Genomic DNA, 10939 nt, shown 5'->3' on the forward strand with positions numbered 1-10939 from the left:
GTAGTCTCTGGATATCTGCGCTAGGGATAGAGGACACACAAACATATTATTCAAAAGTGTTGTTATTTGTTTTCTTTTCCAAACTTTTTCAACCTCAGTTTTCCTATTTTTATTTTTTTTAACCTTTATTTAACCAGGTAGGCTAGGTGAGAACAAGTTTTCATTTGCAACTGCGACCTGGCCAAGATCAAGCATAGCAATTTGACACATACAACAACACAGAGTTACACATGGAATAAACAAAACATACAGTCAATAATACAGTAGAACAAAATAAAACAAAAAGTCTATATACAGTGATTGCAAATTAGTTAAGTTAAGGCAATAAATAGGCCATGGTGGCGAAGTAATTACAATATAGCAATTAAACACTGGAATGATAGATGTGCAGAAGATGAATGTGCAAGTAGAGATACTGGGGTGCAAAGGAGCAAGATTAATAAATAAATACAGTATGGGGATGAGGTAGGTAGATAGATGGGCTGTTTACAGATGGGCTATGTACAGGTGCAGTGATCTGTGAGCTGCTCTGACAGCTGGTGCTTAAAGCTAGTGAGGGAGATATGAGTCTGCAGCTTCAGAGATTTTTGCAGTTCGTTCCAGTCATTGGCATCAGAGAACGGGAAGGAGAGGCGGCCGAAGGAGGAATTGGCTTTGGGGGTGACCAGTGAGATATACCTGCTGGAGCGCGTGCTGCGAGTGGGTGCTGCTATGGTGACCAGTGAGCTGAGATAAGGCGGGGCTTTACCTAGCAGAGACTTGTAGATAACCTGTAGCCAGTGGGCTTGGCGACGAGTATGAAGCGAGGGCCAACCAACGAGAGCGTACAGGTCGCAATCGTGGGTAGTGTATGGGGCTTTGGTGACAAAACGGATGGCACTGTGATAGACTGCATCCAGTTTGTTGAGTAGAGTGTTGGAGGCTATTTTATAGATGACATCCTCGAAGTCGAGAATCGATAGGATGGTCAGTTTTACGAGGGTATGTTTGGCAGCATGAGTGAAGGATGCTTTGTTGCGATATAGGAAGCCAATTCTAGATTTAATTTTGGATTGGAGATGCCTAATGTGAGTCTGGAAGGAGAGTTTACAGTCTAACCAGACACCCAGCTATTTGTAGTTGTCCACGTATTCTAAGTCAGAGCAGTCCAGAGTAGTGATGCTGGACGGGCGAGCAGGTGCAGGCAGTGATCGATTGAATAGCACGCATTTAGTTTTACTTGCGTTTAAGAGCAGTTGGAGGCCATGGAAGGAGAGTTGTATGGCATTAAAGCTCGTCTGGAGGTTAGTTAACACAGTGTCCAAAGAGGGGCCAGAAGTGTACAGAATGGTGTCGTCTGCGTAGAGGTGGATCAGAGAATCACCAGCAGCAAGAGCAACATCATTGATGTATACAGAGAAGAGAGTCGGCCCGAGATATGAACCCTGTGGCACACCCATAGAGACTGCCAGAGGTCCGGACAACAGGCCCTCCGATTTGACACACTGAACTGTATCAGAGAAATAGTTGCTAAACCAGGCGAGGCAATCATTTGAGAAACCAAGGCTGTCGAGTCTGCCAATAAGAATGTGGTGATTGACAGAGTCGAAAGCCTTGGCCAGGTTAATGAATACGGCTGCACAGTAATGTCTCTTATCGATGGCAGTTATGATGTCGTTTTGGACCTTGAGCGTGGCTGAGGTGCACCCATTACCAGCTCTGAAACCAGATTGCATAGCAGAGAAGGTACGGTGGGATTCGAAATGGTCGGTAATCTGTTTGTTAACTTGGCTTTCGAAGTCCTTAGAAAGACAGGGTAGAATAGATATAGGTCTGTAGCAGTTTGGGTCTAGAGTGTCACACCCTTTAAAGAGGGGGATGACCGCAGCAGCTTTCCAATCTTTGGGAATCTCAGACGATACGAAAGAGAGGTTGAACAGGCTAGTAATAGGGGTTGCAACAATTTCGGGCAGATCATTTTAGAAAAAAGGGTCCAGATTGTCTAGCCCGGCTGATTTGTATGGGTCCAGATTTTGCAGCTCTTTCAGAACATCAGCTATCTGGATTTGGGTGAAGGAGAAATGGTGGGGGCATTGGCGGGTTGCTGTGGAGGGTGCCAGGCAGTTGACCGGGGTAGGGGTAGCCAGGTGGATGGCCAGCCGTAGAGAAATGCTTATTGAAATTCTCAATTATAGTGGATTTATTGGTGTTAACAGTGTTTCCTAGCCTCAGAGCAGTGGGCAGCTGGGAGGAGGTGCTCTTATTCTCCATTGACTTTACAGTGTCCCAGAACTTTTTTGAGTTAGTACTACAGGATGCAAATTTCTGTTTGAAAAAGCTAGCCTTAGCTTTTCTAACTGTCTGTGTATATTTGTTCCTAACTTCCCTGAAAAGTTGCATATCAAGGGGTTATTCGATACTAATGCAGAACGCCACAGGATGTTTTTGTGCTGGTCAAGGATAGACAGGTCTGGAGTGAACCAAGGACTATATCTATTCCTAGTTCTACATTTTTTGAGTGGGGCATGCTTATTTAAGATGGTGAGGAAGGCACTTTTAAAGAATAGCCAGGCATCATCTACTGACGGGATGAGGTCAATGTCATTCCAGGATACCCCGGCCAGGTCGATTAGAAAGGCCTGCTCGCAGAAGTGTTTTAGGGAGTGTTTGACAGTGATGAGGGGTGGTCGTTTGGTCGCAGACCCATTACGAATGCAGGCAATGAGGCAGTGATCGCTGAGATCTTGTTTGAAAACAGCGGAGGTGTATTTGGAGGGCGAGTTAGTTAGAATGACATCTATGAGGGTGCCCGTGTTTACGGATTTGGCGTTGTACCTGGTAGGTTCATTGATCATTTGTGTGAGATTGAGGGCATCAAGCTTAGATTGTAGATTTGCCGGGGTGTTAAGCATGTCCCAGTTTAGGTCACCCAATAGCACGAGCTCAGAAGACACATGGGGGGCAATCAATTCATATATGGTATCGAGGGCACAGCTGGGGGCAGAGGGAGGTCTATAAGCAAGCGGCAACAGTGAGAGACTTGTTTCTGGAAAGGTGAATTTTTAGAAGTAGTAGCTCGAATTGTTTGGGTACAGACTTGGATAGTAATACAGAACTCTGCAGGCTATCTTTGCAGTAGATTGCAACACTGCCCCCTTTGGCAGTTCTATCTTGGCGTAAAATGTTATAGTTAGCGATGGAGATTTCAGGGTTTGTGGTGGTTTTCCTAAGCCAGGATTCAGACATGGCTAAGACATCCGGGTTGGCAGAGTGTGCTAAAGCAGAGAGTAAAACAAACTTAGGGAGTAGGCTTCTAATGTTAACATGCATGAAACCAAGGCTTTTTGATGGAATCATTGTGGGGGTGAGAGAGCTCTATGCCTGAATTGGTCTCTTACCTGGCATGGAAAAATACAGGAGATTTCAAATACTGATTTATCATAATAACTAGCCTATTATTTGGAATACAATATCATTTCCATCATCAAGGAGTATGTTGATCCTTTAGTCATCTGTCACATTGAGAACATTTATTTTAAGGAAATGTAACCACATAATGTCATCAAATACACCTTTCACATTTCTCTGGATTAACATACTAATGCCATGGATGCCATTTCTGAATTAGGCAAAATCAGGATACATACATTTTAAAGGCACAATCTATAATTTCAACAGCCTGATCCTGCCACTTTGTCAGGTAAGATGAGGGATCGGGCCAGGTAACTACATACACTCAAATTCATAGACAGTGCTATGGATGCAAGGAGGAGGGACATTCCATGAGATTGACATGATTCACTCTGGGCACAGACGTCAATCCAACGTAATTTCATTGAAATGACTTGAAAACAACGTTGATTCAACCAGTGTGTACCCAGTGGGTCATCTCTAAAAGCTTGTATACATAATCATAGTTTTCTCCAGTTCCTACTCCTACAGTGACAGTTCATCTTGTTGCACCAAATTTTAAACCTAGTTTTAAATTAATCCTAGTTAAATTAAATCATTCCTCTAATCTAAATTAAGATTTCACTTTAAACCGGGATACATTTTAAGCCTGTTGCTCAATGAATAAAAAAATATATATAAACATAGATTGGAGATTAATTCTAAACTGCCACTTGAGGTGGTTTAACTGATAAAACGGCACCATGGGTGGGTTGCACCAACATGGTTTAAATTAATCTAGGATTAGAGCTAATCTAGGTTTTGTAAATCTAGGTTTATAATTAATCAGAGATGTTGCACCACTTCATTTTAAATCTGGATCAGTAAATCTATGATTAAGGGTTTTAAACTATGATTAGTGACATGTTACACCAATATATGAGGTATTTTGTGAGTTGAAAGTAGCTAGCCAACTTGACAAATGAGGCCAAGTTGCTGTTCCTTGATAAAATAATAACAATGTAACGTTAGAACTACTGCAACTCCATCGTGAAAAGTTGTCGTGGGATGGCTGATTTGAAATATAATCCTTTATTTACCAGCACTAGACAGATATCTCATTCGTTAGCTAACGTTAGCTACTGTAGCTAGCTAGTTTATAAACAAAGCTAGCTAGCATAAAATATAACGTATTATTGTTATTACTTATTTAGGCATTTATTATTTGTCAGCTAGCCACCTGATCATGGCACGTCAAAGAAAATCAGATGAAGGCGCGCTGGAAAAACAAAAGCGAAAGCCAAAAAGGATGCAGCAGAGGAGAGGCGGGGGCTATTTCAGACCGGAGGGGGGCCTCCGTCCAAAGGAAACGATCCTCTCTCCCAGAAGTAATGCGAGATGATTCCCCAGCAGTTTTCCTCGCACCTTAACCCCTATGATGACGACGGACAACTCGACCCACCAATATTTTGTGAGAATAAATAACTAGTAAATATCAATGGCTATAATGCACGTTAAAACTAACGTTAATGCTACTTCACTACAATGTTACCGTTATCAGGCCCGTTACAGCATGTACAAAATGGGCATGTAAATAGCCTACTAATAATGAGTTAATTTTGTTTATTTTCTTTCTTTAGTTGAGCTGACACCCTGTGCCTTGGAGAAACAGCAGTGCCTGGATCTTGCGCCAGCAGCAAAAACAGCAGACAGGCCAATCAAACGCCCCAGAACTGACATGAACCAAGCTCATATTGATGTTTTGGAGAAGGAGAGAGAGAAAAATCTACTGCAGATTGAGGTCCTGAATTTACAAGAAGAGCTACTGCAAATTCAGAAACAAACTCCTTCAGGGAATCAAATGCCCACTGTGTAAAGAATGCTGATCTGTTTATTTATTCAAGCAATTATTTATTAAAACAATGCTTTCCCAAGCAATTTGGTGTCTTCCAGTCTTGTTCCCACTCTTGTGTTCTGGTGCTTCCAGTTCCACCCTGTATGGTATTGAGAATAACAAAGTCTTAATAATACATTTGAATACAGATTTTACGTGTCGATCAAAATATAATATTACTTTTTACATGTTACCAATGTTACATTATACACACCTTAGGCTGCAAAATGGTTCTCAATCAAGGTTCTCCTCACAACATTTCCATTTGCATTGGCAGCATGTTGCACCTGGCCATCTTCTTCATTCTCCTCAGGTAGGTCCTCCTCAGCCTCTTCAGATAGCTTGTCTTCTTGTCTCTTGTCAAAGTAATACAGAACTGCCACTGCAATAATGATCATCAGTGTAGTGTCCATCTTTGTGCAGAGCCCCTCCTTTAGGCAGGGGAATATTTTTTTCCACACTCCAAAAACTCTCAATGAGACCTCTTGCCAGGATATGAGAGGTGTTGTATTCTCTCTAATCAGGTGTCTGGGGGTTTAACAGGGGAGCCATAAGGTACCCACTACAGGCATATCCATTGTCACCTAGTAGGTGGCCTTCATATGCCCCCCTTTCCAGCATTGCACACAGAGGACTATTGTCAAAGATTCTGCTGTCATGGGTGGATCCTGGCCATCTAGGCTGTTGGTGAGCTGACCTTTGTCATCACAGACAGCCTGCACATTTATGGAGCAGTAACCTTTCCAATTATGGAATAGTTCTCCATTCTCACAACTAGGGTTGGGAATAGGAATGTGTGTACAGTCTTGCCTCTAATACACCTGGGAATCTAGCACTCCTGTAAAATCCAGCTGCTGTTTCGTCTGTAGGATTGAACCTTCTGTGCTGATTCTTCAGACCGGCAATAGCACTGGATGCTCAGACTACATTCCTGCAGACGGTTCCCCATCCACCATATGGAAACATCCAGTTGCATAGAACCGTAGGGCCAACATACACCTGGGAATCTAGCACTCCTGTAAAATCCAGCTGCTGTTTCGTCTGTAGGATTGAACCTTCTGTGCTGATTCTTCAGACCGGCAATAGCACTGGATGCTCAGACTACATTCCTGCAGACGGTTCCCCATCCACCATATGGAAACATCCAGTTGCATAGAACCGTAGGGCCAACAGGAGCTGAAGTACTGGGGGTATACCCTCGTTCCTATCACTCCCATGCTTAATGGTTGGTGCAACCTTTCTTTCCAGTTGCAGTACAGAGTCCTTGGAGAAGCAGTATCTCCTTGAAAACTCATCATTATCATAAAACAGGATTCAACCTGTCTCTAATTATTCTCTGAGGAACTCTGTCATTTTGGTCTCTCCACAGTAGATATGCTGCCATTTTATCAGTTAAACCACCTCAAGTGGCAGTTTAGAATTAACCTCCAATCTAAGTTCATATGACATGATTTTTTTTTATTGAGCAACAGGCTTAAAATTAATCTAGGTTTAAAGTGAAAACCAAACTTAGATTAGAGTAAGGATTTAATTTAACAAGGATTAATTTAAAACTAGGTTTAATATTTGGTGCAACAAGATCAAAAGATAAACCTTGATTTAACCCAGTTTAAGAGTTCATCCATGTTGGCGCAACCCACCCCATATCTACTGTGGAGAGACCAAAACGAGTTCCTCAGAGAATAATTAGAGACAGGTTGAATCCTGTTGAGTTTTATGATAATTAACTTATTATTAGTAGGCTATTTACTGTACGTGCCCATTTTGTACAACAATTGAATTGGGGATTATGATATACCCAGCCTTGGTACAAATGATGATGTTATGCAACATGCTGTAACGGGCCTGATAACGGTAACATTGTAGTTAAGCTGCATTAACGTTAGTTTTAACGTGCATTATAGGCATTGATATTTACCAGCTATTTATGCTTACTAAATATTGCTGGGTAAAGTTGTCCTTTGTCATCATATGGGTTATGGAGAGGGGTAAACTGCTGGGAAATCATCTCGCATATCTTCTGGGTGATAGGATCAATTCTCTTGGATGGAGGCCCCTCTCCGGCTCGGGTCTGAGATAGCCCCCAACTCTCCTCAGCCGTATCTTTTCTGGCTTTCACTTTTAATCTTTTTCCAGCACGTTTTCATCCGATTTGGGTCCCTCTTCTCTTTAATCCGTGTCGATCCATTACATTTGTCGCATAAAATGTCCCAGGTGTCTTCCTTCTTTTTGACAGTCGTGTTGTCTGTCTTTTCATCCTCCAATACGTTACTAAATTCCTCCATCAGCTCTGACAATAGTTTTTTTTCACAAGCGGAGAAATATGAACTTCTTTGACGTGCCATGATCAGGTGGCTAGCGGACAAATAATAAAATGGCTAAATAACGTTAAGTAATGACAATAAGAAGACATTTCTGTCCTACTTGTGTCTGTGTTTTTATGGTCTCCACTCTAGTTCCCTGCAGCTAATCTGGGCGTACGTTCACTAGAGATGACCTTGAGCTAACAAATGAGTTAAAGACTGCATTACATAGACAAGAATGTGTTTTACTAGAGATGGTTTAGGAGTAGAACAATCCCTCATTGTCTCAAAATCATCCTTGCAACTGGGAAACTAAGCCAGGGTGGGGTTAAGACAACACCCCGTGCAGATAACAACAGGATGAACCCAGAGTGGCTTATGATACTCCTTGATCTGCATGGGAGAGGTTGAACCAACCACGACTAAGCATTCCATGAGAACCTTTTTACAATGGAGTTGCAGTAGTTCTAACATTACATTGTTATTATTTTATCAAGGAACAGCAACCTTGAGGTCTCATTTGTCAAGTTTTCATTTATTTTAATTTTATTTAACTAGGCAAGTCAGCTAAGAACAAATTCTTATTTTCAATGACAGCCTAGGAACTGTCGGTTAACTGCCTTGTTCAAGGGCAGAACGACAGATTTTTACCTTGTCAGCTCTGGGATTCAATCTTGCAACCTTTCGGTTACTAGTCCAATGCTCTAACCACTAGGCTACCTGCAGCCCCCTTGGCTAGCTACTTCGTTTCAACTCATGAAATACCTCATATATTAGTGTAACATTTCACAAATCATAGTTTAAAACCCTTAATCATAGATGTACTGATCCAGATTTAAAATTAAGTGGTGCAACACATCTCTGATTAATTATAAACCTAGATTTACAAAGATTGATTAGCTCTAATCCTAGATTAATTTAAACTATGTTGGTGCAACCCACCCATGGTGCCATTTTATCAGTTAAACCACCTCAAGTGGCAGTTTAGAATTAATCTCCAATCTAAGTTTATATATTTTTTTTATTCATTGAGCAACAGGCTTATAATGTATCTATGTTTAAAGTGATAACTACATTTAGATTAGAGGAATGATTTCATTTAACTAGGATTAACATTTGGTGCAACAAGATTAATAGATAAACCTTGATTTAACCCAGTTTAAGAGTTAATCAATGTTGATGCAACCCACCCTTAGTGTCAGTTATATAAAGAACTCTGCATTTGTGTAAAGGTTAGGTTACTCGGTCCAACACTCAAGGGTGTGGGATCGACCAGCCTCATTATTGCAACAATTAAATCGATACTGAATAAAGATGATTGTCTGAAGAAATGACAAAGTATTTTTCACTTGATTAGAATATTCCACGACACAGTGTAAACAAGGGTTAATGGGTAATGGAGCCTGCTAACTGCTTTCCTCTGTTATAAGTAATGGGACAAGTACTCAGTCCGCTTTTCTGTTAGTGCCTTTGTTATATGAAAATAGCCAGCCCCATTCCACTCAATATAGGTGCTGGAATTCCCTTTAGGATTTTTCATATGGTAATGAATGCACTGTTGAGTGTTGATTAATCTCCTTTATTTACAGTATGTCATATTTGCAATACTTGCAAAAACTCCTGATGAACTAACATTTCAGTTTTATTATGTACATCTTTACTCTACTGACATTATTAGGATGATTGCACTGTTATTATGATTTTATATGATCATTGTGTGTGCCATGGTGACAGTTCCTAGTTTCTGTGTCAAAGACCCATTCACTATGTGGTCCCTGTGTTCCAGAGTCCAGACACTTTATATTTGGTCAAAGAGTAAAGAATTCAGTGGCTTGTGGTTATGATGATGCACTGGAGACTAGGTCTAAGGAGGGATCGTGTGTACTATGTGGTGTGTTGCATATTGGTGGTCTACGTTCCCCTCCAGTGGTGAAAGAGGAAGTCTACAGTGTGTGCTGGTTGCCAACGCACCAGCTACAAAACGATACTTCAACTCTCAGCCTAGCAGTTAGAGTGTCGGCCCAATAACCGAAAGGTTGTTGGTTCGAATATCCGAGCCGAAAAGACATCAAATCTGTTGATGTGCCTTCAAGCAAGCACTTTGCTCCAGGGCTACTGTACTACTATGAATTACTAAAACTGCACAATTCCGCTGTGCGTGACAATAAAACATAATATATATTTTTTAAATGATCTTGAGCCTATACAATTTTGCCTGAACTCCCAGACAGTGGCTTGGCCAGTGTTTGAAGTGGCAAGAAAAAAGGTGCAGATGCGTTTTAGTTTGACTCTGCTGGGAGAATTCTATAAGAGGTGCCTGTGCTCAAGGAATATAAATTAGAGGTGCCGGACATTTCCTGTACTGGTCAGCACCGGCCCTCTTCAACTACTAAACTCTAAGGGGCGAATCCTAACTTCCACTTAAGTCACATTTTCACATAGTCAAGCATTCATGTCAGTAGCTATGTTTCCATCCAATTGGCGACAGATTTTCATACCACATACAGTTGAAGTCGGAAGTTTACATACACCTTAGCCAAATACATTTAAACTCAGTTATTCACAATTCCTGACATTTAATCCTAGTAAAGATTCCCTGTTTTAGGTCAGTTAGGATCACCATTTTATTTTAAGAATGTGAAATATCAGAATAATAATAGAGAGAATTATTTATTTCAGCTTTTATTTCTTTCATCACATTCCCAGTGGGTCAGAAGTTTACATACACTCAATCAATTAGTATTTGGTAGCATTGCCTTTAAATTGTTTTAACTTGAGTCAAACATTTCGGGTAGCCTTCCACAAGCTTCCCACAATAAGTTGGGTGAATTTTGGCCCATTCCTCCTGACAGAGCTGGTGTAACTGAGTCAGGTTTGTAGGCCTCCTTGCTCGCACACGCTATTTCAGTTCTGCCCACACATTTTCTATAGGTTTGAGGTCAGGGCTTTGTGATGGCCACTCCAATACCTTGACTTTGTTGTCCTTAAGCCATTTTGCCACAACTTTGGAAGTATGCTTGGGGTTATTGTCCATTTGGAAGACCCATTTGCGACCAAGCTTTAACTTCCTGACTGATGTCTTGAGATGCTGCTTCAATATATCCACATCATTTTCCATCCTCATGATGCCATCTATTTTGTGAAGTGCACCAGTCCCTCCTGCAGCAAAGCACCCCCTCAGGTTATGTCGATATAGGACTCGTTTTATTGTGGATATAGATAGTTTTGTACCTGTTTCCTCCAGCATCTTCACATGGTCCTTTGCTGTTGTTCTGGGATTGATTTGCACTTTTTGCACCAAAGTATGCTCATCTCTAGGAGACAGAACGCGTCTCCTTCCTGAGAGCTATGACGGCTGCGTGGTCCCATGGTG

At 41.3% G+C, this 10939-nt stretch overlaps 1 long non-coding RNA gene across 1 annotated transcript; it reads right to left on the reverse strand.

Moving 5' to 3' along the window:
• Positions 1 to 5009: 5009 nt before the first annotated feature.
• Positions 5010 to 5878, reverse strand: LOC115149854 (uncharacterized). Its single transcript, XR_003866982.1, has 2 exons — positions 5478 to 5878; positions 5010 to 5363 (listed from the first exon to the last, which is right to left on the reverse strand). It is a non-coding gene; the product is annotated as an uncharacterized LOC115149854 (long non-coding RNA).
• Between the last annotated feature and the right edge of the window lie 5061 nt (positions 5879 to 10939).

Source organism: Salmo trutta, chromosome 16, assembly GCF_901001165.1.
Source record: "Salmo trutta chromosome 16, fSalTru1.1, whole genome shotgun sequence".
Taxonomy (NCBI): Eukaryota; Metazoa; Chordata; class Actinopteri; order Salmoniformes; family Salmonidae; genus Salmo; species Salmo trutta.